The sequence below is a fragment of the Sorex araneus genome, chromosome 11 (genome assembly GCF_027595985.1).
Source record: "Sorex araneus isolate mSorAra2 chromosome 11, mSorAra2.pri, whole genome shotgun sequence".
In the NCBI taxonomy this organism is placed as follows: Eukaryota; Metazoa; Chordata; class Mammalia; order Eulipotyphla; family Soricidae; genus Sorex; species Sorex araneus.
The window spans coordinates 58,240,478-58,267,727 of record NC_073312.1 but is presented as its reverse complement, the minus strand read 5'-3'; positions in this window follow the sequence as shown (position 1 = coordinate 58,267,727).

Below are 27,250 nucleotides of genomic sequence, written 5' to 3'. Positions count from 1 at the left end.
CTCTTTCGATTCCTCTTTGGGAGACTTGAATAGTGTTCTCATCTTGTTTTCGTAGGGCCCAGGTCTCTGAGGCATATGTTAGTAAATATATATATTGTTAAAATCCATTCCTGAGTAGCTTGAAGACATTCAAAATATAGAAATATATTGCAGAAACCCATCAACTTCTTCTAGTGATATACAATGTGTGTTTAGAATAAGACCACATGTTTTTATTTGAAATATTTTATTTTGTAATACTAAATTAATTTTATTAAAATCTATACCTACTCTTGACTAGATGAGAAAGCCCTCTAAGCTGAGAAAACAATCAAGCCTATGATTTAATGATGGCTGAAAGAAGGAAATAAATTATCCACTGTGTCGGTCTTTTCCCACCAAGGAAAAAGGAGAATTAAATGTTTATTGTCAACTTGTCACCTAGCTAATGGAAGAGGAGGTTAAGCCTGAATAAATGTGATGGAGGGATACATTGATTCAAGTTCATATTAGGTGTGGTTGTATATAAATGTCCATAATTAATATCCCAAAAAATAAAAGCCACCTGTAAAGAGTGGTTAAATTAATGGTTTAAAAATCAAATGGTCTTAACAATTCTGCCTGCAGAAAAGTCATTATTAAGCTTTGAAATAAAGCAACCTTTATTTTCTTGGCACAGTAAACGAATAATGTGTTAGAAAAAGTAAAGTTGTAAGGTTAAAAAACCTTTTTCTCACTATGATTTACAATACAATCAATCACATGGTTTTATACATACAGCATTCTAACACTACGCTTCTCACATGAGTATCTTTATTCTTTTTCTTTTATCCTTGTATAAATTTTATACAAATTAAACATATATTATAAGAAATTAATGGATAATTGACATAAAAGAATGTGAAAAACATGGTGTATTAAAATAAAGGTGTTGATACCTTTGGTCTAGAAATATGGTAGGTGTATGTTCAAGAAAAGAGGAGGTTTACTAAAAGAAATTAATATTTGAGCAAAATATCTAAAAAGACAACACCTAGAGGTCTTGAGAATTCCAAACAAAGTGTAAAAAGGATACAAAGAATAAACTATTGTTAAAATATGATTATAAAATCACTACCACAAATCAATTACTTAGTTATAAGTCATATTGCTCCACATGAAGCTTTTGAAAAGGCATGTATTAACTTATGAATTTATTAATATTGTGATCAAAACTCAGCCATTGTTTTGAGAGAGGAATAGAGAAAGAAGGCAGATGCTTTCTCATCACTTGTGTCATTTGTCATCCCATTGCTCATTTATTTGCTCGAGTGGGCGCCAATAATGTCTCCATTCGTCCCTGTCGCATGTTAGTGTAGCCCAATGGTGTCTGTTTGCTCCAGGAACACGAAGAGTTTAAGCTTTATTATAATTGTGGGGAAAAGTCAGAAATGTTATGTGAGAGAAAAGAGGGAATTGAGGGAGAGAACACTGGGGAGAGAGGAAAACAAAGAGACACAGAGAAGGAAAAGGAAGAGAAGTAAATGCATATTTTTTATGCAAAAAAATATGAGAAAATTGTTTTTATTCCTAACCTTTCTATTTCTCTATCTTCAATAGTTTTACTACATAATTGAAAATGTTTATTGTTTTTCACTGAGGAGTAAAAATGTTTTATTGGCTTCAAATATTTTTAGTGTGCTTGAAGTGCTGACTGCAGAAGTATATTGAACAGAAAAAAATGTACAGTGTTTAGGAAAATGATATAGTATAAAACTAGAAACTAGTTTTTATTGTTTTGAAGTTTCTATTCAGCAAATAGAATTAAATGTCTTATTTGTCTGTAGATAAAATTTTGAAAAGTTTACTGATACTGAATTTGTGTTAGTCTCTTCCTCAACTTTGATATCATGTTCAAGTTAAGGATGAAATGAGGCAATATTGCTTGGGCTACAAATGCATGTTGTGGGTTTAAATTCTAGCATTCATGGGATTGAAAAAATAGTACAGTGGGTAGGGCACTTGCCTTGCATACGACCGAGCTGGGTTTGATCCCTGGCATCCTATGTGGTCCCCTGAGCATGGCCAGAAATAATTCTTGAATGCAGAGCCAGGAATTACCCCTGAGCATTACTAGGCATGCCCCCCCAAAACAAAACACAACAAATAAATTCTTGCATTCATAGTTATTCATATTTTTTCCTATTATTTTTTTCAGTGTCAGAGATCAAACTCCGGGTCTCAGGTATGCATGACATGATTTTACTGATCCACATCTCTGCACTCTAAAATTAGTCACCTTTTCTTTTGTAGGCAAAACAATGTCACTTATATGTGAAAGCTGATCTATGCAATTCATAGACCATAGATGGGTGAGCCACAAAATGTGTTTCTTCACCAAACCAAGGGGAGATAAAGAAGTTCATCAAGGACATCAGTATATACTTGTCTTACTTTCTAAATATATTTTATTCTTCTTACACGTTACAAATTCTGCAGTGGATGATAAAAATCAATCTTTGGGGGCTATAGAGTAGCTCACTCAAAAATCCATTCAACCATTTGATTTACTGTTATGCTCCAGTGAGCAGGATAAGAATCTTTCTATCAAATGTTCACATTTTTGAAAGGAGATAGACCATAAATAATGACACACATAAATAGTGTTGCTAGTTCTAAGTTCTGAGAATTAAAATAAATCAATGTGATGAGTAACAATTGCTCACCCTTTACTTCTATTAGTTGGTTATTATTGTGCCAGCTTAGATACTTAGTAAAAGTCTTTGTAAAGGGTAGGGGCTGGGGGGACATTTGAACAGGGACAGAATGTTTGAGAGGAGACATCCTTCAAATATCTGGCAGAGACAGCAAACCTCTAAGTCAGAATACTGTCATATTTTAGTTAAAAAATAAGATGAGAGGTGAAAATAGGTAGATATAGATATGTAGATATACACACATAGGCATAGATATACGTTTTTTATGATATATAACTTCTTAAATAAATGCATACAGTTTGGTAATGGGCTATCTACTCTAGAAGAAATTATTACAATCTAGTTAGAAGAGGACAAATTCAGTTACTAATTTATCAAAATACATTTGTAATGTCACTTTTGGATTTTCCCTGAATGTACTGCTGTATTCTGTTTTACTTAGTAGACTGTTTCTTTGCTTTATGGCCTTACATCTCATCCCTGTATTTTTGCAGTACTACTTTCAAAGTAATTGATTTTGTGAATAAATTGTAGAAGCTACATCATATTCTCCTCTTTCCCTCCTTCCTTCCCTCCCTTTCCTGAGACAAGGATCTGCACACAAACATCTGTTCTAACCTTTTGGGTCATCTTTCTTATTCTACATTAGATTAACAGTTGAGGTCATAGCTCTACATCCATATCTATTATGTAGGTTTTGGCAACTAGGTAAACCATTATCTGGTTTATCTCTATTTTAAATATTCAGGTTGCTTTAAAAATTCGGGAGGAAGACCAAAATAATTGCAATGATAATTTCTCAAGTAGCTATTTTAATATTGGGTGAGATTGTGTAGTGTGTGTGTGTGTGTGTGTGTGTGTGTATACACAGGAGGATTTTTTTTCTCAAAGGAAATTGACCTTTTTCACTTTGACTTTAAGTAAACCATCTTTTAGACCTCAGATTTTATTGCCATCAGATTCCAAAAGTCTCACAACACCAATTCACACTGTTATCCCTTCAGACCACAAGTAACATTATATTCTTTTTTTCCTACTCGTATGAGACACAGAAACCAAGAAGTGTTAGAAAGATCTTAACAGAAATTTAACTAGAAAAAAATGGATGAATAAAACTATTTAAATATATACTACTTTTCAAATGTTCCCTTCTGATGTGGTCAGCATTATCTTGTTTAGAGCAAAGATTATTAGCTTGGCTTGTATTACTGGGCCATAAAAATTAACGAGTAAACATTGAAAAACATAATGGTCAAATTGTTTATGGTCTTCTCTTTAGCATATTATTAACATTGGTTGTATATATCCAAGTAGATTTGGCAACAGATGGAGCAAAGCAATCAAATTAGAACATATAAAATGGCTCCCTGAGTCCCAGATTATTCAGCTATAGTGTATTGGGGATATATAGGACAAGGAGGATTCAGTGTGGATGAATATTGAGGCAGGGGAAACTGTGAATATTGTATTTTGTAAACAAGGGAAGATTTTGTAAGTGTCTTGAAATAAAAACTTCCTTTATTTTATATAAAATCAAGTGATAGGTGCTGGAGGAACAGTACAGAGTGTAGGGTACTTGCCTTGCACGCAATCAACCTGGGTTTCAGTCCCCAGCACTCCATTTGGTCTTCTGAGCACCACCAGGAATGATTCCTGAGTGTAGAGCCAAGAGTAAGTCCTCAATGCCACTGGAATGCCCCCGTCTCCCTGCCAATCACATAATATACTTATTGTAGCACTGCACTGTAGCACTGTCATCCTGTTGTTCATCGATTTGCTCGAGTGGACACCAGTAACGTCTCCATTGTGATACTTGTTGCATACTTAATTGTAGACTAGAAAATAGGCACTGAGATTATGACGATCATGCAGTTTTAATAGTGATCTCCTTTGATATAAATGCTGATGGGAGGACTGGAAGAGGTAGAACTAAGATTAAGTAGAGAGGAGTTGTGCAGAAATCTGGCTTCTACTGCTCAGCTTAATTGGTGTATTCTATAGGCTTATTGAAGGGTGAGAAGTTTGGAAAATTCTTGAAGAAGACCTGGCACTGAGGGCCTATTTCTGATAGGCTCCCCCCAAAACTAGGGAGATAAATTTTTTATCCCTCAGGTGAGATCTGGGCTAAAGTCAAGCATGCCTTATATTGTTTTCTTGAATGTATTTTTTCATTTAAATTCAGAGAATCACTCCTCTAATACTTTAAGGTGTTCTAATTAGTGAGTACATTTCATAGAGGGGCATTAGTGACTTGAGTGATAGCCCTTTGGAAGAAAATAGACTATTGCTACTTATAGTTTTTCTGAATACATCAGTTTTCTCTTGGCTAGTATCTATCTCTGTTACTCTCAATGCTTTATGTTATAGTGTGACTCAGACCACATCCTTGAGAAGTCTGAGAAGTTTCTAATCGGTGTTGTCTTCTTAAACTCTGACTGCTCTTCTTATTAATAGCCAACAAAATTGGGCAAAAAATACCGAGACACCTACTGGGTCATTTATGTTTCCAATTATCTTTCCGTAAATGATGAACATGGTGCATAAACCCCAGCATGATAATGACTCTTTACCTGTGGGGTTAGCATAAAGGTCACAAAGTACCCAGAAAGCACCCATTTCTTTTAATTTAGTGAAAAATCTTACTGTTTATTCTGGCTTTTTTGACACTGCATTGCTAAATATACAAAAAACCTAGAATTGTAAGACTGAGAAGCACACATTTCTTAATAAGAATGAAGGAAATGGCAATAAATGGGATAATTCCTGCTTCTATCTCCTGCTTTTGAGATGCATGAATTCTTCCTGTTGGGGTTAATCGTATGTAAAAGTCTTAAGTGAGCACAAACTGCATCCAGGAAAAAAGAATCCTATTATCAAAACTAATCCTATTCAAACTAATACACAGATTGTGCCAACAAACTCTGTTGCACATGATGGCAGTTTCTGGGTATTGTGATGAGGTATAAGCAATTGATTCTATGGGTTTCTGCCCAATTATTGAAACTTCTCTGCTGTCCTGTGTTGCATTGTTAATCTTGACTGTGGGACTAGAGACTAGAAGAATCTGTGGGGACAGATCTTCTATGGGAAGCAAGTTGTGCTGAAAATTGATGATGAGTCTCTAAAGGGTCTTCAGTATTTTAATGTCTCAGAGATTTTCCAACAACTGATGCATTAATTACAAGAATCCAATTTTTTTCCCACATAGGAACATACCATAGAGAACTTAATGTTGTTTGAATTTTGATTTAATCTTTGGCTTTTCTCTGCATTTTCTCTGCTTTCATATCACAGAAGATAAGAACCTTTAAATGTACTTTTTAAAGAGTTTTGGTTTCATACTTCACTTACAATCACAGCTACATCTCTGTTAGCCTTTTGTTTTATTTTCCCAAGGTGTTGTTTATACTTAGAAATACCCTTCCAATTTCACTGTTCCTATAGTAACTGCTTCACTGAAAGTTTCTAAATGTCTGACATATAGAAACTCGGAAGAATAAGATTCCAGTTTGCTATCACTGACAAATTTAATTATTCTATATTTAGTTACAGAACAGCTTCATCTAAGAACTTAGCCAAACTCATGGTGATTGGGTAAGTTTAATCCATGTGCAATGAAAGCAACATCTGTAATATTTTGCCATTTTTCTTATTTTATGCTTGTTATGATTTTTCTTTGAAGTTTTGAGTTTTAGTTTCCTATTAAGCATGTGTGGAAGTAATGCTGTATTATGTGCTCTTCTGCTTTAAAGTTATAAACTATTTTGTAATTATTTTATAAACTAGTATGAAAATATAAATATAGGTTCTAACTGTGGTTATGTTGAATTAATCACTATCTTCAACTTCTTCCAAGATAAATCCTTACCTTTGGATAATATGTACACACTATATCACACACACATATGATGATGTTCAGTTTCTTGCTTTTACTCTCCCATCTACTATTTGTATAATATGTTATATGCAATTGTATACTCTGTGCACAGTATTTAATATTCTATGTCCTCCCTATGCAATGACATGTTAAAATATATATTATTTTCCTGTTAATTTGGTGATAGATTATAACAAACTAAGCAGTGTAAGATGCCAAAAAGATAGTATAGCAGGTAAGGTGCTTACTTTGCAAGCAACCAACTGGGGTTCCATTCCTGGGAGCACATACTTTCCTCTGAGTACTGCCAGGCATGAACCCTGAGAACAGAGCCAGAAGTAAGCCCTGAGCACCACTGGCTATGATTCCCCCAACCGAAAATACTACTAATAATTAACAATGAAGTATTTCTTCAAAGTTTGAAAATCAAAAATGGAAAAGTAGGGGCTAGAGCGATAGCATAGCAGGTAGGGCTTTTGCCTTGCACTGCGGTCAACCCGGGTTTGATTCCCAGCATCCCATGTGGTCCCCTGAGCACTACCAGGAGTAATTCCTGAGTGCAGAGCCAGGAGAAACCCCTGAGCATTGCCGGGTGTGACCCAAAAAGAAAAAAAAAAGTAAAAGTATGTTTCACTGGCCTAAAATGAAGTTGGCAGAATTATGCTTCTTCTGGAAACTTGTAGGAGAAAATTTGTTCTATTTTCTGATGTTTCAAGTCCATCTCCATTTCTTGTCTGTGGTTTGTTTCTCTATATTTGAAGCCTCCAGTCGAATTCTCTGACTTTATAAAATGTTCTTGCTGTTACATTAGATGCTTTCAAATAACCCTAAATAATTTCCCATCTCAAGGGTTTTAGTTAATTACATCTCCAGAGTACATGTAAAGGTCAAAGTCTTTGGCCATATTTATTGGATTTTCTGATTAAGAAAAAGTGTCTTGATCACACATCATTCTACCTACAGAATGTTCTTTCATTGAAGGTCTGTGAGAGAAATAAACATATTTTCTGAAATAGAAAAAAAACATATACTTTGCTCATAGTCTTAAAGCTATCTAGTATTTTTTATTAACTGTAAAGTTTGTGGCAGCAATTCTGGCATCTCTTTCTGAAGAGAAGTTTGCCGTCTCTCAAGAATTGATGTCTTTAATAAAAATTTATGTTTTTGTCTGGTTGCTTTTAAGATCCCTTGACTAACCTCTTTTATTATCACCCTGCAACTTCAGAATTTTGCCTGAATGTACACATAAGGGCTATTTGAATATATCCTATTTGAATCATCTTGTATTCTTTAATAGCATAGACTCCTACTTCCAAAACCAAATCATGTTATTTTTTTTCTATTGTAGACTATTACATTTTCTTTTTCCAGAATTGTTAAGTATACATTATTGTTCTATATTCTAATCTCCATAATTTTTAGCTAGACACTTTTAAATATCTGGATTTTGGTTTCTGAATTATTTTTGAAATTACTAATTTTAAAAATATGTTTGGATCATTATTTAATGTATTATTTGAGTTTTTTATGTTAGTGGGTATATTTTTAAGAATCCCATGTTTTAAACAACCCCATTACTCATGGTATTTACCAATCATATAAATTTCATTAGTTCATAGTTTCCTTTTGTATTTTGTTATCACTTTAATATAGTTTTCGTTTTTCTAGTTTTATAGATGATACTTCTCTAATTCTTATATTTGCTTTATTAGTTAAATCCTATACTTGACTATCCTTTTATAGCTTTATAATTTAATGTCTTTAACATTTAATTTTTTTCTCTACTCATTGCCTATTGATTTCTTATCATATCTGCTATAAATTTATAGATTATGTAGTCTTAGAAGCTCTATATTTCATGCAGGGACATGATTCTCTTTTCTTATCTGCCTCAAGCTTTATAACCACATCTCTCCAAAGGTGAGCTTTAATGTAGGATTCTTAGTTTTCTTTTTAGGTCCCACAGTCCTTACAGTGCCTTGATTTTGGGTGCTTCTTACTATTCACACTTTTAATTTCTTTTTTATTCTGGCACAGGAAAATTATCTTTGAGTATGTTTATCTTGAAATGTTTTATTTGTATATGTATATATATTATATATAGTCAATAGTTCATTTTATTTGCTTTACCAACCAAATTCATCTGGCATATTGCTCGCATTGTTTTTAATTAATTTATTTTTTGCCATACCAGGTGTTGCTTGGAATTTATTCCTGGCTCTGCAGTCAGGGTTAAATCCTGACAAGGCTCAGGGGACTTTATGAGGCGCAGTGAATGGAACTTTGATCAGATGCATGCAAGGCAAGTGCCCTACTCAATGTACTATCTCTCCAGTCCCTTAAATTGTTTTATTGAAAATTATTTTATTTATCAGTATCCTAAGGAATTTTTGTGAGTGAGTATGTAAATTTTTTCTTTACTAATAGTGAAAGAATAGCATGACATAAGGATGATGACAGTAAACATATGGCTATAACTATTGTCAAAGATTGTTCTGTTTATAATTTCTCAGTGGAAATGGTCATCAGCTGTATTAAAAAGAAGCATGGAATATATGTTTTCGAGTTGTAATTTTTATTTAAAAATATTTAAAACCTCGGGGATGGAGTGATAGCACACTGGTAGTGCGTTTGCCTAGCACACGGTCGACCTGGGTTCTAATCCCAGCATCCCATATGGTCCCCTGAGCACCGCCAGGGGTAATTCCTGAGTGAAGAGCCAGGAGTAACCCCTGTGCATCACCGGGTGTGACCCAAAAACAAAACAAAACAAAATTTAAAACCTATCTTAATGGTATTTAATTTCATAAATAATTGTTGCATGAATGTTATGTGGTCAGAGGCGCTGAGACAAGGAACGAAGAAGAAATGTATTTCATGGAGGGTCTAGGTTCATTCTGACTCTTAGACAAAGGTAGAGAGCCCTGAAGTCTTCTTTTATTACCATTCTATAATTCACAGGGCTCAATACAGAAAAGTCATTAAAAAAGTTATGGGAAGATCATGCAAAGTTCTTCTGTATACAGGAAAACAATGTAGGATCCGCATACTGACAAACAGGCTTAGCACCTAAGATCTGCATACTGACAACAAACAGCCTTAGTACCTAAGATCTGCATACTAACAACAGGCTTAAGCAGAAACAGATCTGTGAGAAAAGGAAGACTGACAATTTGGCTATAATTTAGGAAATTAATTACTAAGGCAGCCAAAAGAATATGTTCAGCATCATCCAAACCACTGGGCTCATCCTGGTAGTTCAGTCCAACCCCAACAAATAATATGCAAAAATGGTTCTAGTCATAATGCATAATTGATTAGGCAACAGGGAACTAAAGCTATTATCTGTTGCATTATAAATGAAAAGTGTGATATTCAATAACTTTTATTAAAATGTTTTAAAAATGTCTGTAAAATAGCTTTCTCCATGACCTGGACCAATCTCTAATTATTTTACTCTTTTCAGATATTTTAATCAGAGACTTTTATGACCTTTGACTTCTTACTTCCCTAACTGTCCTTAATTGAAATTCTTCTAAATAGCCATTTAAGAATATACAGAAATAGATACTATTTCCTGCTCAGATGTTGGTAAAAAGTAATTAATCAATAGTTTTATAATTTAATATATTTTTAGAATGTTCTACTTTAAAGCATATGAATATTTTTCTTTCTGGTGAAATTGAGCCAGTTCAGGAGGTCTCAAACATACAACCCTGTGAACTTATGTAGTATAAAGTGTATTTTTCTTAACTTAAATATTAGAATTTTATTTTTTACATCTCAACAGTCAGTTAAAATGTTTATTTTCAGTGAATGAGTTTTCTTATACTCTTTTAAATTCAGAATTTTTTCATATCATGACTTTGCAATTCCCCAAGTCTTGTTAACTAGACTTAACTACTGAAGTTTCAAAAACATTTTCTTTCTTCCTACCTTTAGATATTCTGTTTTAATAACTTTTCAGTATGGCCATACCTTGAACTTACTTAAAGCTTTATTCAAGTGAGGTTTGCTCTTAAATTCCATGGTTTCCTTGATTGATATGCATCTTGCTTGTCTTATCTCTACATCTCTGTACTTTTTCCACTCTAGAAAAGCCTATGTTTTCTCTTGAAATGCACTTCCCCTCTTTTAGTTCTTTGACATCTTTCTAACTAAGCTTCAATAAAAGCCATTTTGCTTAATAAATAAATAAATAAATAAAGAGCAAAGTTTCAGGTGACTCAAAAGTTCAGCCAACATTCAGAATCACCAGCAAGTATTGGTGTCTTCTGCTTTTAACCATGACAAGCGAAAATACAAATATAGTGCATGTACTTTTAAGAAACCACAGCAGATATTTGGTGGACATCTTCATTCCATTGGCAAGAAAAGCCACAATGCCCTCCCGGGTCCAAGGTAGGTTATGAGATTAGGTTCCATGACAGATGCGCTTTCCAGAAATGACTGTATACTATGAAGGGACACATGTTTTGTTCATTTATTTATCTGTGTCTCAGCATTGACTAAGCAAGGTCCTTTGTGAACTGAGTTGTGGCACAGAAACTTGGAACTTTTGTCACTCCCTGGTGTTTGGGAGAGGAATTGATATCCCTAATTGTTCTGGGTTTGAGAATCATAGTCAATCACATTCTTCTCTGTATAATAGAGTACCATTTTTTGTTAGTCATAATATATAAAAAAAAACCTACTTTGCAGGCAAAAAAAAAACTCGTCAAATATGGGATTTTGGATATGTTAATTAATGTAAATAGCCTTTACTTTTTCTTAGACATGAAAAGTGTAATTACAGCTTTGCTGAAAGGTTTTATCAAACAATACAGAAAGCTTACATTGTCTTAAATAAGAAATACCTATTACAATACTGGATGTGACAGGCATAGTGCTAGGGTGGAGTCATGGTCACACTGAAGGACAGAGGAACAAAGGGAATGAAGTGAAAGATTGCTTGCTAGGCTGAGAGAGCTTCAGATAACACTGGAATAAAGGTACAAGGTCCTGCCAACTCCTGGAAAGTTGAGAAACTGGTTCCTCTTTTCAGTCTTATAGCTTCAGTGACCATCTTCTCTTCTCTGCACCTTTGCAGTTTCAGATCCTCCCACCCACCAGAGAGGAGGTCTTACTCTTGGATTTTAAGCGTCTTGAGTGGTAAAACTTCAGCCTAGAAAGGAGTGTGTGACAGCGGGGCCAGATGCATCTAAAGACGAGCTGGTAATCACACAGTGGTTGCTGCAGTTGCTTCCTGGGACTGCTCTTCTAAACTCCTCTGTTTTCCTTGGTAAAATAGATGCTAACAGATTAAAACAGCATCTATTTTACCAAGGAAAACTGATCTCTTCAGGTAATCAATACATTTGAAAGATTTATTTTCGCAGAAGTAATACCCTTCTGCTCAAACTTGTACAGAATTTTCCTTTGATCTTCAAACTGCATTGACTAAGCTGCTGATAGATGTGAGGTAGCTACAGGATTAAAAGCAATTTGGTAGGCCTTATTGTGTGTTGAAGGTTAAGGTTGTTTGTGGCACATGGCTTATCTGAAAAAATAAACCTATCAGTTTTAGTTTAATAGGGGCACCCTTGGTGAAGCTGATAGGAGTCTAATAGGAATTCCTAATGATGCTTGGCATGCTCAGACCACTGGGGCTCAAGGGTCTCCAAGGAGACTTTGGTCAAGGAATATACTGTTGGGTGAAGTCAGTGCCTTTTGACAGCTAGGGGTGAGCTCTGCCACTTGAGCTATCTCCCCGAAACAGACTATCAATTTCAACAATTAGCATTTTTGTAAAGGTGATTTGGGAACATATATAATGGACATGTGTTCTGAGAGACCCTAACTTCAGAGATTCTAAGAAATTTTTAGGAAATAATACCTTAAAGAAAAAATTCTCCTAACTATCCAACTAAACAACAGAAATAATGGTGCTAAATCCAGGTTTCTCACACCTTGGATTACTTCTGCATCACTCTGAAAAGTTGGAGTAGAAATGATCACTCTGAAAAGTTGGAGTAGAAATGATTAGCTCCTACGAGACCTACTAAGTCACAATTTCTGGGCATAGGACCAACACACACACACACACACACATACACACATAATAGCATAGCACTGCACACACACCTCTATCTATCTATCTATCTATCTATCTATCTATCTATCTATCTATCTATCTATCTATCTATCTATCTATCTATCATCTATCTATCTATCTATCTATTATCTATCTATCTATCTATCTATTATCTATCTATCTCTCTCTCTCTCTATCTATCTATCTATCTAGAGAGGGGGGAGAGAGAAAGAAAGAGAGCACCCTTTACTTACAGATATATTTAAATACTTCTAGATTTAGACAAGGATGTTTTATTTCATGACAAACATAAGAAACATAACTCAGGTTTTCCAAAGAGTCTGAATCAAGCAACAGTTCCACCAACAGTGAACATGAGATTGTATTTTTTTCGTGTTAGGTCACGCCTGACGATGCACAGGGTTCACTCCTGGCTCTGAACTCAGAAATCACCCCTGGCAGTGCTCAGGGGACCATATGGGATGCTGGAAATTGAACTGGGTTGACCACGTGCAAGGCAAACACCCTACCTGCTGTGCTATCACTCCAGCCCCCATGAGCTTTTATTTGTTTGTTTGTTTGCTTATTTTTTGTCATCTCTCGCCTGCTAACACTGTTTCTGAATTTTTTTTTTTTTTTTTTTTTGCTTTTTGGGTCACACCTAACGATGCTCAGGGGTTACTCCTGACTCTACACTCAGGAATCACCCCTGGCAGTGCTCAGGGGACCTTATGGGATGCTGGGAATCGAACCTGGGTTGGTTGCATGCAAGGCAAACTCCCTACCCACTGTGCTATTGCTCCAGCCCCTGTTTATGAACTTTTAATATAAACCATTCTCATTGGTGAGAGATGGTACCTCTTAATAATCAATGATATGCTTTATTGCATTCTTTTGTAGAGGTAGAGACTGATGTTGTGTTAAGAGGTAATTACTTGGTTAATTTGATTTAACCAAGTAATTACCTCTTAACACAACAAGTTTAAATGTGATTTACTTTTTTCTTTTTGCTATTTAAAATTTACAAATGGGGCCAGTTGAATTTAGTGTAATACAGTCCTGTGCTTACAAGGTTCTTGGTCAAAAAAGGTTTACACATCGTTAAAACAAAACTTAGGACCTTTTCTTTTTCAAGTGCTTCTTTCTGAGTTTTTTTTTCTTCACTTTTCTGTGATACAAACTGAGTGTATTAAGTCAGATGTAACTGGTTTGTATAGCTGCCAATCCCAGCATCTGTCTTTTGTCACTCCTGGGACTTTCAGAAAGTTTTTTTAATCATAATTTACACTTATTAATAGTTGTTAGTCACAGGGTAATTGGGCCAGTAGGAGTGTACCTTGCTTTACTAGAAATGGAAAAACTTTCAGTTTTGTAATCTCTTATGTTTATTTGTGCATTCTTTTCTCTTTGTGTCATCTTCTTTCTTGTCCTGCTGTTACACCATATGGTTATATTATCTTTTAGCTCTGATGTCTCCTGTACATATGGTATTTTTATAGTCAGGCTCAAGTTTGTCAGTGACAATAATATTTAACTCTTGACCTGACACAATCATGACTTGACTTTTACTTTATTTTCAAATATCTTGTACTAGTGATAAATAAAGTGATCACTCTAACCATGACTGGAAATTTTTAGGGGGATCCTTGGGCTACATTAAATGATTCCTGGGGTTACTCATGGCCCTGTGCTCAGGAATTACTCCTGTGGTAGTAGGGGACCATATGAGATACTGGGAATTGAAGAAAAGTTTGCCACATGCAAGGCAAATTCTTTATCCTGCACTATCTGTAGCCCTAGGAATTTCTTTTATGGGATGGGGGCCACACCTGGTGACACTCAGGTCTTACTCCTTGATCTTTGCTCAGAGATCACTTATGTTGGGCTTGGGGACCATATGTGCTGCTGGTTATCAAACCCTGGGCAGTGGCAAATGCCCTACATGCTGTACTCTTCCTCCGGTACCCCATGACTATACATTTTGAAATATTCTGCTACATGAAATGGTAGGAATGATGCATTTCAAGATGCACTATTTGTGATGCTATTTATTTATATTTGATACTATTATAATGAAAGATCAGACTGGAGCTATAGCACAGCGGGTAGGGCATTTGCCTTGCATGCAGCCGACTCAGATTCGATTCCTCTGTCCCTCTCGGAGAACCCAGCAAGCCACCAAGAGTATCCCGCCCTCATGGAAGAGCCTAGAAAGCTACCATAGTGTATTTGATATGCCAAAAACAGTAACAACAAGTCTCACAATGGAGGCATTACTGGTGCTCACTCGAACAAAACAATGAACATTGTAATAGCTACAGTGCTATTATGATGGTTGTGATGGGGGTGGCACTTATTCTGTATTATCACACACTTTGTTTCACTGCTAGGTGTTGATTTTTGTCACTGAAGATCATAGTCAGTGGTTTGTGGCATGCTGGTGATGGAACTAAGAGTCATATTCTGTCACTAAGCCCGATCCTTGCCCTCCTGTGATGCTATTTAGCAACAGCAAAATGTGTTTTGAAGTTGAAGTCCATTGAAATTAGAATAATTTTCTAGAAGCTTTTTATTTCTCAGGGTTGGACATAGGATTTTTTTTCTCCTCCAACTTAAAATGTATAATAAGGTACGTATATCACTTCACTTGTATCACTTGTCGTCCCGTTGATCTTCGATTTGCTTGAGCAGGCACCAGTAAAGTCGCCATTTGTCCTTGTCACGTGCTAGTGCAGCCCAATGATATTTGCTTGCTCCAGGAACAGGAAGAGCTTCAAATCATTCATTCAGGGATTTGATGAAGAAATCTGACCATCTAGTTGGTGGGCGGCCACTCGGTCTTTTGACGTCCCATGGAATCCAGCTCTAGTCAAGCGGTCATCTCTTAATTGCATTACATGACCGGCCCATCTGGTTTTTGATGCCTTGGCAAACGAGACAGCATCCCTGATTGTTGATCATCGATGGAGGTCAGAACTCCGGATTCCGTCTCTCACTTGAGTGAGATGTTATATTCCTAGCATAGCTCTTTTGATTCCTCTTTGGGATACCCTAATAGCGTTCTCATCCTGTTTGCGTAGGGCCCAGGTCTCTGAGGCATATGTTAGTGCAGGAAGAATGGTGGAATAGAAAAGATGTGCCTGGAGTCAGAGATTCTTCGTCCTCTTAACCACTTCTTCGATGCTCTTGAAGGCATTCCATGCTGCTCTCTTCCTCCTGCGCAGTTCTGGCACCAAGTCGTTCCTCATGTTGATTTCTCAACCTAGGTACACATAGCTGCTGCATTTGGAGATGTTCGTTCCATTGAGAGCAAATGGATCTTCAGGGACTAGTTTGTTTTTCATGAGCATTGTCTTGTTGAGATTCAGCTGCAATCTGACCATTTCACACTTATGGTTGAAGTCGGCCAGCATTTGTGCATATATAGTAACAATAATTTGTTTCTAAATAATTAAAATGTTTTTTCTTGGGATTGAGCTGTGATAGGACACAGTAATTCCACTTTTGGGTTTCTACTCTCAGGATACAAAGACATTCATTCAGAAGGACATATGCATGTCATTATTATGCAGCACTAAGTACAATAGCTAAGGTATGTAATGAGTCTACGCGTCCAATGACAGATGAATGGGTTATGAAGATGTGGTATATATACACAATAGGATACTATGCAGTTTGATGGAACAATAAAATCATGCAATTTGCTGCAACCTGGTTGGATCTGGGAAATAGTATGTTGAATGAAGTAAACCAGAAGAGAAAGGGGGAAAAAACAGGATGGTCTCACTTTATCTATGGTATATAGAATAACTAGGTGAGGGAATGCAGTGTAGTAAAAGGGGTAGGGGTGCCTATATCACCCTTGACCCAAATGTAGGGGGAGAAGGACTGAGAAAGGAAGAAACTGAGTGTGGGAGGAAGAAGATAAGAAAAGAAAGTAACAGGAAATAAGGGCTCCGTGTCTTGGGTATAATGGTAATATGGGGGAAGGGTGTAGCTATATAAACAAACCACAAACTCAACAGCACTGAAAATATGAGAACAAAACTATCATCACCAAAGTTTAAAATTTTAAAATGTGCTTATCAAAGTGATAAGTAGCTAGTAGCTAAGTAGCTAGGTGGTCACACCCATAGACTAACCCCGGCCCGTGTAATCCCACCAATTGCCCACATCCAGAGACTCAAAACTAAGCTCCCGGAAAAGAGTGACGCAGAGTCTCTTGCCCAAGTGCCTGGCTGTCTTCCCTGGGGCCCCTCGGAGGGCGTGGGCTCCAGCTTCCCTCCCCACCCTGAGTAGTGCTCCCATAGCCGAAGACCTCCGGATCCTAGCCATAGCCATGGTCAAGGCCCCTCTCCACACGTTCAGATGAACCTCACACGTGAAGTTACTGGCAGAGGAACCCAGGTGTGTGGGACCCAGGGCCAAAACCTCCAAGCCTGCTCAGATAGGGACTGGGCTTCTTCCGCCCAGATTTCCCATTGTCCAGTAGCTAGGTGGTCACACCCAGGAACTGCCCCTGGCGCCTTGTAATCCCACCAAGGGCCCACACACAGAGACTTAAAACCAAGCTCCCGGAAGCAACATCTTATAACCTAGTTCTTCCTCTGGGAGAACCTGGCAAACCATGGAGAGTTTCCTGGCCACATGGGAGAGTCTTACAAACTCCCCATGGTGTATTCATATGCCAAAACCAGTAACAAGCTGGGTCTCATTCCCCTGACCCTGAAAGAGCCTCCAATGCGGCATTGTTGGGAAGGACGAGTAAAGAGTGGCTTCTAAAATCTCAGGGCTAGGAGAAATGTAGACATTACTGAGACCGCTCAAGAAATTCCACAATCAATGGGATGATGATGATCAAGGTGACTGGGGGATAGGAGGGAACTTAGGAACATTGGTGGAGGAAAATAGACACTGGTAATGGGATTGGTGCTAGAATATTTTATGTCTCAAGATCAACTTTCAGTAATTTTGTGAATCACGGTTCTTTAAAATAAAATTTAAAAATTGTTATTGAGAAAGAGATAATTTTATCTGTTGTGTTTCCAAACAGTGAAAATGGTGTTGGACCAGAGAGATAGTACAGCAGTTAAGGTACTTGCACATGGCTAACCTGAGTTTGATTCCTGAGTTTGATTGTGGTTCCTTATGCTCTAACAGGGTGATCCCTGAGCAAGGAGTCCAGAGTAAGTCTTGAGCACAGCTATGTATGGCTCCCAAATAAAAAAATAAAGCTGGGTGTTGCTTGATGGTGAGGTCCATCTATCTTATCATTTGTTTCTATCAAACTAATTTTTTTTATTGCAATATGTTTTCTTATGAGTCACTGAATTTTTGAACTTAAGAATACTTGACATTTGCTTTCAGGCTAATGTGATTTTACCCATGTGCACCTTTCAAACAATTGAACTTTGATATTAAATAAGTTTGGGTTAAAATCCCAACTCTCCTATATTGTAGCTAAGCAGCTTTGGGCAGTTTATTTTCTAGAATTTCAATTTTTATCTTTTTAAAATATTGTTGTAGAATTAAATATATTACAATATTTTTGGATCTATTTATTTTTTTCAATATAAAGAAGCAATGGTTTAAAAGGCAGTATATGTTTTGGAGGTATAATTTCACACCTCTTCAAAATATCTACCACACTGCACCCACCACAACAGTACCAACACCCCACTATCACAGTGTATTACAGACTCTCAAATATTAAGTTTTAAGAGATGGAGACTATTAGCATCAATGTATAATTTAGTGGGAATATAAAAGAGGGAATTCCTGGAATATTTGCTCACACGAATATCTTCCCAGAAGTCACAATGAGTATTTCTCTTTCTTAAAGTTAAAATGACTCCTTTAACAGTAATCTGTAATGACAGAATATTATTTTAAGTCAAGAGTAAAAGGAATAAAATAATTATAACTCTTTAAAAGTTGTTATTTTCTTGAAGTGGCAGTACAATTTACAAAGTGACATCATGGTTGTGCAGTGACATTGGGAATTCAAGGGGACTTGTGAAAAGGTTCTGTTAACATAAGGTCAGTGTGACTAACAATTCGAAGTTAAAATTGCTATTATATATTATTTAGAGTGTGAAATGGTATTTTCCAGAGGATATGAATAGATTTTAGAAAACGTATAATTTACAAGTGTTCTTTGGGGAGGCAGTGAATCCAAAGAGAGCTTTAATGTTTTCTTCATCCTTCTAACCAACTAACCAGCTCCCTTTTCAGTTTGTGGAATATGTTGGGTCAATTTTATAGGAAAATGAGCACAAGTTGGCCAGGAAATTTATTGGGCTTGACTATTAAAATGTTTGAAAAGTTTTTTTTTTTTAATTAATCACCCTGAGATAGAACACAACTATTTCTTACTGGGTTTCAGTCATACCACGTTCCAACACCCATCCCTTCACCAGTGTACATTTCCCAGCACCAATGTCCCATTTCCCTCCTGCCACTCCCCCTACCCCGTTCCATCAAGCCTGCCTCTACAGGCATTTTTCTTCACTTTTCTCCTCTCCCCCTCTCTCTTCCTCTCTCTCTCTCTCTCTCTCTCTCTCTCTCTCTTCCTCTCTCTTCCTCTCTCTCTCTCTCTGGAATATCAAATTGAAGTGTACATGTTTAAATATTTCTTCATCACTTATGGTTCTAAATTACAGCACTGAGTTTTTGGCAATAATTTTAAAGCCATAGTTTATAAATACAAATGATTTCTAAAACTTAGGAGTAAAATAAAAATATATAGTTTGACAAGCCTAAGCAAAAAGTTGTTTTTGTTTATTTGAAAACTTCAGCAATAAAGTCATCTAACCAGCTGTTTCTCCAAGGGAATTGCTATAATATTATGTGCTTATGGTAAGCTGAATAATGACCTTTCAAATATCTTCATATCCTAGTCCCTAGAATCTATAAATATCATACCTTACTGTATCTACTACATAATTATTTCACTCTGCTTCTTAAATAATTGCAATAACATATTCTTAAAATATTCAAATAATGCCATCACCAAAATTTTGCCAAAAAATGAAGGCAAAAAAATTTATAACAATTGGGGACATTGATGGTGGGAAATGTACACTGGTGAAGGGATGGGTTCTGGAACATTGACTGAAAATCCAATCATGAACAACTCTTTAACTATGTATCTCATGATGATTCAATAGAAAAAATACATTAAGTAAAAATAAAATTTATTGCAATTTTGTGCTGTCTTACAATATGATCAAGGATTTTGTAAAGAGATTTTGGTGATGAACTCTTTGTAATTACTAGAGAAGAAGGTAATCTTAGAGAAAGTGCAAGTTCAATGACAGAAATAAAAACAGAGGTCTGTGTCAGAGACATACCATACTGCTGACTTTGAAGAGTTAGGATGTGGGCACAAGCCAAGAAATGCAGGTGTCTAAGGAGGACAAAAAAGGGCAACAATACGAATTTTGTTTAGATCCTTTAGGAGGAACACAGTGCTGTCCAGCTAACACACTAATTTTAGACTTTGATTCTGAGAGACATAAGTGAATAACTATCATTTTGTGTCACTGAGATCATATGCTATTACAAAAGTAACAGGAAAAATAACCGTAAACAGTAACGTATATCTATACTATTTTACATATATAGACAAGTATTTATTATATCATGTCTTGAGTTTGCTTAATATACAGTGAAAGGTATATTTAATTATTCATTTTGTATTTGACTATCAAATATGGAATTTAATAAACACCTTTTAGTTTATGGGAATATTTAGAAGATAACGATCTTAAGGGAATGGATGAAAATCCTGGATAAGACAAGGTTCAGATATCTTGAAATATCATTAGAAGTTTTAATGCAATTTTTAAAAAATCCAGGAACCATTTGTTAAAAATATTGTTAAAATTTTTCAGTTGTTAATACTTCTATTATTTTATATCATTTGGGTAAACAAAGTCTTAACAGATTTCAAATATAGTAATTCTTACAGTTCGCTTTATCCCAAACTCCTGGTATTCTAAACAGTTACATTTGATGCTCTTGTATTAATTATTCTGTGTATACAATAACGGTGTCTTATTCCAGACAAAGATGTGTTGACATTTCATGAATTGTGTGACATTTTATATGCCAAAAATAATTTAAAAACTAAATGTGTTTATTATTTTGGACAGGAAGCAATTATTAGTTGTGACTCATGAATTGAGAATATAATAGAAGGTATTGCTAAATGAGTTTGATATCGCAAACATATAAAGTTGATAATTTTTAAAATTTGTGAATTTTTTCATTAGTTTTATATCTAGTACATTAAATCTAAGGGACTGTGTTTATAGAAACTCTAACCTTAACCCCCCAGCAATTCTAGTGAAATCATTACCAATTTGGTTCAGATATAACCTTTTAATTCACAAACAAGTTATGCATTTATAATATGCGCATGCTGAAGAAAATCATTCAGAGCATTAAAGCTGAAGTTAAATGTTATATGTAAGGGAATGTTATTTTACGTTTTGTACTCTTGTTTATTTTGAGGTGAGCAAACTTTAATTATCAAATGAAGAAAGGAAGTTTTAAAAGTAAGTAAAATTTCTTGATCGTACAGATATGATGGCAGTCCAGAGTCAAAGTTCAGAAATGATCATTTTATTTTTAAAATTGGTTATTTACATAATATATTTGTGTATTTAAGGCCACGTATTTTAATTGTTTTGTAGAAGAGTAAATGAAAAATTCTGAATCTTAATTAGATAGAAAAAGTAGTTAATAAAAATTTAGTTGAGTGATTTAGACAGTTTAGTTTGAGGACATAACTTGATCTCATAATTTCTTTTCTTTTAGTAGTATGTGCTAAATATTCCTTTGGAAAATTGATTTAACTGTGAATTCATGATTATTTTGGTAACAAATGTCAATTTATCTTGTTTTATATTCTATGAAAATAATATTTTGAAGAATACAGGGTTTTAAGAAATTGCTTTGTATATATTTACCAGGTTGAGACAATTATTTGAGAATAGACATTTACTTGAAACTTTACATAATAGAAAGAGAAAATACAATAATTTTATAAATCACCATGAATTATTTACATTGCCTTATCTTCTTCACTCTGATGCATTGTTTATACACATATTATTCTCATATAAAACACATGCAATTGTTCAGATTTGTCATTCCTGCTTGTATTTCCACTTGTATTTTCCTCGTTTCTTTTCTCAGATCCTCTTGTATTTTATTTGCCATGTATTTCCTGTTGCTTTGAGCTTCTTATGCATCCTTAATAGTTCCATTCTAAATTCATGACACAGAGATTATATAGCTTACTATTATTGGTTTGTTCAACTGGGTCGGTGTCTTCTCACACTAATTCTGGTGGAATTCTGTATTGCTCTATCATTGTGACCATTGGAGTTTGGAGTTGTTTCTTGCATGCTTTTATATGGTAAGTTATGGAGAGGGGAAGAAATACGTGGCCTTTTCATTTCATTGTCATGCTCTTCGCAGGAGAAGTTCATTGGTACCTGTGGAGGACAATGGTCCTCCTGGGTCCAAAGCTGGTCCCTGACCTAGAACACATACAATTGTTACCCATATTAAAATACTATATCAAATGAATATTAGTATGATGCCACTTATTTTTTTTAAATAAATTTTGTTGAATCCCTGTGAGATAGTTACAAACTTTCATGTTTGGGTTACAATCACACAGTGATCAAATACCCATCCCTCCACCAGTGCACATTCCCCACCACCAATATCCCTGGTATACCCCCCCTTTCCCACCCTCCCCCTGCCTCCAAAGCAGACAATATTCCCCATACTCTCTCTCTATTTTTGGGCATTATGACTTGCAACACAGACACTGAGAGGTCATCATGTTTGGTCCATCATCTACTTTCGGCACACATCTCCCATCCCAACTGGTTCCTCCAGCCATCATTTTCTTAGTGATCCCTTCTCTATTCCATCTGCCTTCTCCCCTCTGCTCATGAAGCAGGCTTCCAGCTATGGGGAAATCCTCCTGGCCCTTGTCTCTACTGTCCTTGGGATGCCACTTACTTTTAATTTTAAGGCTATTTACTTCTGGCCCTCTCCTGGTGGGTTTCGAAAGTCCAAATGGTTTGTGGAGATTAAACCCAAGTTGGCTGCATGCCAGGCAAATGTTCTACTCACTGTACTATCTCTCTGGCCCCTGCCTCCTACCTTTGTTTAGCATCATTTTATCAGTCTAATGTTTCACCTTGGGATAAGAAGTTTACTCAATTTTGTTTCATTTTATTTATTTTTAATAGGGGTCACATCCAGCTATGATCAGGGGTATTGGCGACCATTCTTCATGATGCTCAATCTGGGATTTAGGCATAGCATTTCAGAGTTTAGGCCCAGACATCCTGGGGATTGCCTTGCCAGGCATTGATCCTGGCAGTGATCAGGAGTCACCAGAGTTACACCTGGTTGGGCTCTGGGAGCCTTGAAGTGTGGGAGTTAAAAATGAGGGCATCACATGCCAGGTATAAACACTCTGAGTCATATTCCTAGTTCTTGATATTTCTTTAAAAAAGTGATGATTTCCCTTGCCTAACTCATTCTACCATTCCCCTGTAACATTCCAAAAGCTTCAGTGTACTCCCTGGAACTCACAAATATTCATGAACAAAGTTCTTTGTATCTTTAACTACTGCCATATACTTAACAATTTTTATCTGAGATTGTGTTATCTTTTTTTTTTCAGATTTAATTCTCTTTATTCCTGCAGGTGGAGACAAAGCTATATATTCAATCCTAGGACTTTAAAAATTTTTTTTTTGAATTTTTAATTAGTGAATCACCATGAGGGTACAGTAACAGATTTACACGTTTTCATACTTGTGTTTCCCTCATACAATGTTTGAACACCCCTCCCTCTACCAGTATCCATTCTCCACCACCAGTGAACCCAGTATTCCTCCCACCTCCCAATCCCATCCCCCCTTTCCCCTCCCCGCCTCTGTGGCAGGCCATTCTCTTTTGTTCTCTCTCTCTCCTTTTGGGTGTTGTGGTCTGCAACTGGGATATTGAGTGGTCATCGTGTTCAATCTATAGTCTACTTTCAGCAAGCATCTCCCCTCCCGAGTGGGTCCTCCAACCAGAGCTTACTTGATGTTCTCATCTCTATCTGAACTGCATTTTCCCCCAGCATGTGAGGCCAGCTTCCAAGCCATGGAGCCAACCTCCTGGTACTTATTTCTTGGGTGTTAGTCTCCTACTCTGTTATTTTATATTCCACAATGAGCGCAATGAGATAGCGCTATCTTTTGAGTGTTATATACTGCTTTCTTTTACATCTTACCTAGCTCGAATTCTGAAGATGGAATAGTTAATCTTCATAATCTTAACTAGCCCTTCCTTTCTCAATATTTTATGCCATCTTCAAAAGGCCAACCCCACTTGAAGCACGTCCTCATGCGATATATGACTATTTACTATTAATCTTGTACCATACTTCATTACTATAGATTTCATAAATTCCATCTTCACTGGAGATTTTTACTTCCTGTTCCATTTCAGCTTTTCTATGGGTATTCATTTACATTTGTTAGTAGGTGATTATTCATACAATTCAAAAAATTCCCTTAAATTTTATTCAGTAGACCTTATTTGACCATGCCTCATTGTCTTTCCCCACAGTTATGTCCTAGACATCATCGTTTTCAAAATGATCTCTGAAATAATTTTTTTTTTGTTTTTTGGGTCACACCCGGCGATGCACAGGGGTTACTCCTGGCTCTACACTCAGGAATTACTCCTGGAGGTGCTCAGGGGACCATATGGGATGCTGGGATTCGAACCCGGGTCGGCCGTGTGCAAGGCAAACGCCCTACCCGCTGTGCTATCACTCCAGCCTCTGAAATAATTCTTAAACAGATTAACTTCTATCCCCACCTTATTTCTTTTATTCACTTTATTTAGTGTCAACACTAACAAATATGACTTGTTAGGCTCTAGTATACATTGACTCAGTGATATTTATATAATTTCCAATTCAGTTTTTTTCTTATTTATCTTAAAACAGGTTTAAGATTATTAAGCACACTAATGCATAGATCTATGTCTCCTTGGGGCATTTTTCCTTAATTTTACTCAAAATATGATTTTGTAAGTAGAGTTGAATCTAACTTTCTTATTATTTTATACTTTTACATATTTGAAATAAGTGAGGTAAAATATATTTATTAATATATTTATATAATATTTATATACTAAAATTTCCCATATATTACATGTACAATTGTTTGTGATATCAAAGTGTATTCATAGAGATGAGTTTCTTCCAATTATTGAAATTTAATAATTTTCTCCCTATGACAGTCATTTCTTTTAATAATCCAAAATATTGATCTATGATGTAGGTGTTAGCATTCTTTTTTCTTTCACTCTTTTCTTGGTCCCCTTGAGAAAACAGGTTTATAAAGCCAGACAGGGTTCTATTGCTAGTAATAGCAGAGCAATGACCATTACTAAGAACTACTTTATTCCTAACCCAAGATGTTTCCTATGTGTTTTTTCCCTTATCTTACAAGAGAGTTTTTATATATTATAAAAAAAATATTACCAATTTTGAATTGCTTGATTGTTTATTTTGGATATATTTCATATAAAGTCCACAATTGAATTGGGCCTGTTTTTAAGACTATGTCAAGAAATACAATTATAGGAGAATGAATATTTGACTTAATACAAAGGCAGAACCGCATTGGTAAGGGAAAGAGAAGAGAGAATACTTTGGACTTCAATGAAAGGAAAAGGGCAGGTTTGAATTCATCAGATATACCAGGGCTCCTCACAGTTTGTACTTATTGTACGGTGCCGTTACTTGTCTAGAACCATTTGGAGTGGTATCTCAATTTTATATCCACTTGTAATTCAGAGGCTTATCTCCTCTCTTTGTTATCTGTTTTTCCCTCAGGTAGTCATATCTTAGAATACCATTCAGAGATAGCACCAGGCAATATTTTCATGTCTTTCTTTGTGCTAGAAAGAAGACTTGCTCCCTATCATATATATTATTTAAGTTTCTTTTTATATCCTGAATAAAAACACACTGGAAGCACAAAGTGAAGAATAACCTGAATGGATATATTTTTCTTTCTTTTTGACTTTTTACTTGAAAGGAGGCTTCCCAGCAGTATTTGGGGGCCTATGATCATGTCCAGTTATCGTTGAGTGGGTGGTATTGGTCTGCAGCTCAGGCTTAGTACTACTGGGGAACCCTGGGACCATAACCAGCAATGCTCAGGGGACCAGATGTTACCAAAAATTGAACTCAGGGTCTTGCACTGGCCAGATATGCCTTCTCCCCATTTCAGCTATCTCCCCAACCAGTTTTTTTTTCTTCTGAAAGAGTATGCAATATAGCACTTCTGGATATCTATTAAATGATAAAAGACAAATATATGTATTTTCCAAAATTAACAGTCTGTTATCCTCCAAGGATCAGATCCATTTTGTGAGTGTGTCACAATTTTAACAATTAATAATGGGGCATGTTGGTTTTTTTTTAATGTAGGAATATTGCTATTTATTTAGCCACTAATAAAGCTGACTAAAGCAGGCATGAACTTCACATTACTTTAAAAATTTTCTTACTGTATATTCATGAGATAGACCACTATAAAGCTGTTCACGATTGGGTTTCAGTCATATAATGATCCAATACCCATCACTCCACCAGTATACATTTCCAACCACCATGTCCCTTGTTTCCCTCCCAGCATCATCCAAAACCCCACCCGCCACACCCTAGTCTGTCTCTATGGCAGGCATTTTTATTCTTTCTCTCTGCCTCCTTTACTGTTTGTGCATTATGGTTTACAATGCAGGTACCATAAGGTCATCCTATTTGTTCAGTGCACTGAGTGTTTTTTAGCTTGAAGGTAAAGCTGGAATAGCTTTTTTAACTGTTTGGCAGCTTTGGGGAGGGACATGACTGCAGAGTCTTTTGGGAAGTACAGGAAGGTGGGGAAAGATAGTTCATACTGACTCTGAGAAAGCCTGGAAATTTCAGTCACAAAACCTGCCATACCTGAATTTTTCAACAGATTATATCTCGGTGAGGTTCCTTCTGGGATAGTGGAGTGCATCTGGGGGCTGGTGGCAATTATAGATAGTGGAAACAAGTGGCTGCCTGGGGCTCTGCTTGGATGGACACCAGGCTGACCCACCCTCTTCAAATTTACCTCCATCTATTCAGCCAGGCATGGGTCCTAAGTTAACTCTGGCTTTTGATCTCTTTCAAGATTTATTTATGGGTCTCTGCAGCAAGGCTGATGAATAAGCTTGTATAGCTGTACTAGTGGTGATTTGTGGGTGTGGCTTCCACACATCTAACTTTTGGGTGTTTAATTTCTTGAGAAACTGATCCCAAGTTGTTCATGCCTGGGCAGAGGTACACAGGCAATTTTGGGGAATCAGGAAGTTTGAAGGCATCATCACGCTGCTGATGCACTTTCCGCATAGGTACAGGTTGACCTGTTGGCAGAATTGCACCCCTGGGGAAATGTTGGTTTTGATTTTGTTAAAGAAAGAACAAGACATGTCTAATTCAAAATCTACATGGATCTCCCATCCAATTCTGACTGAAAATTGAAGCTTTTAAAAATA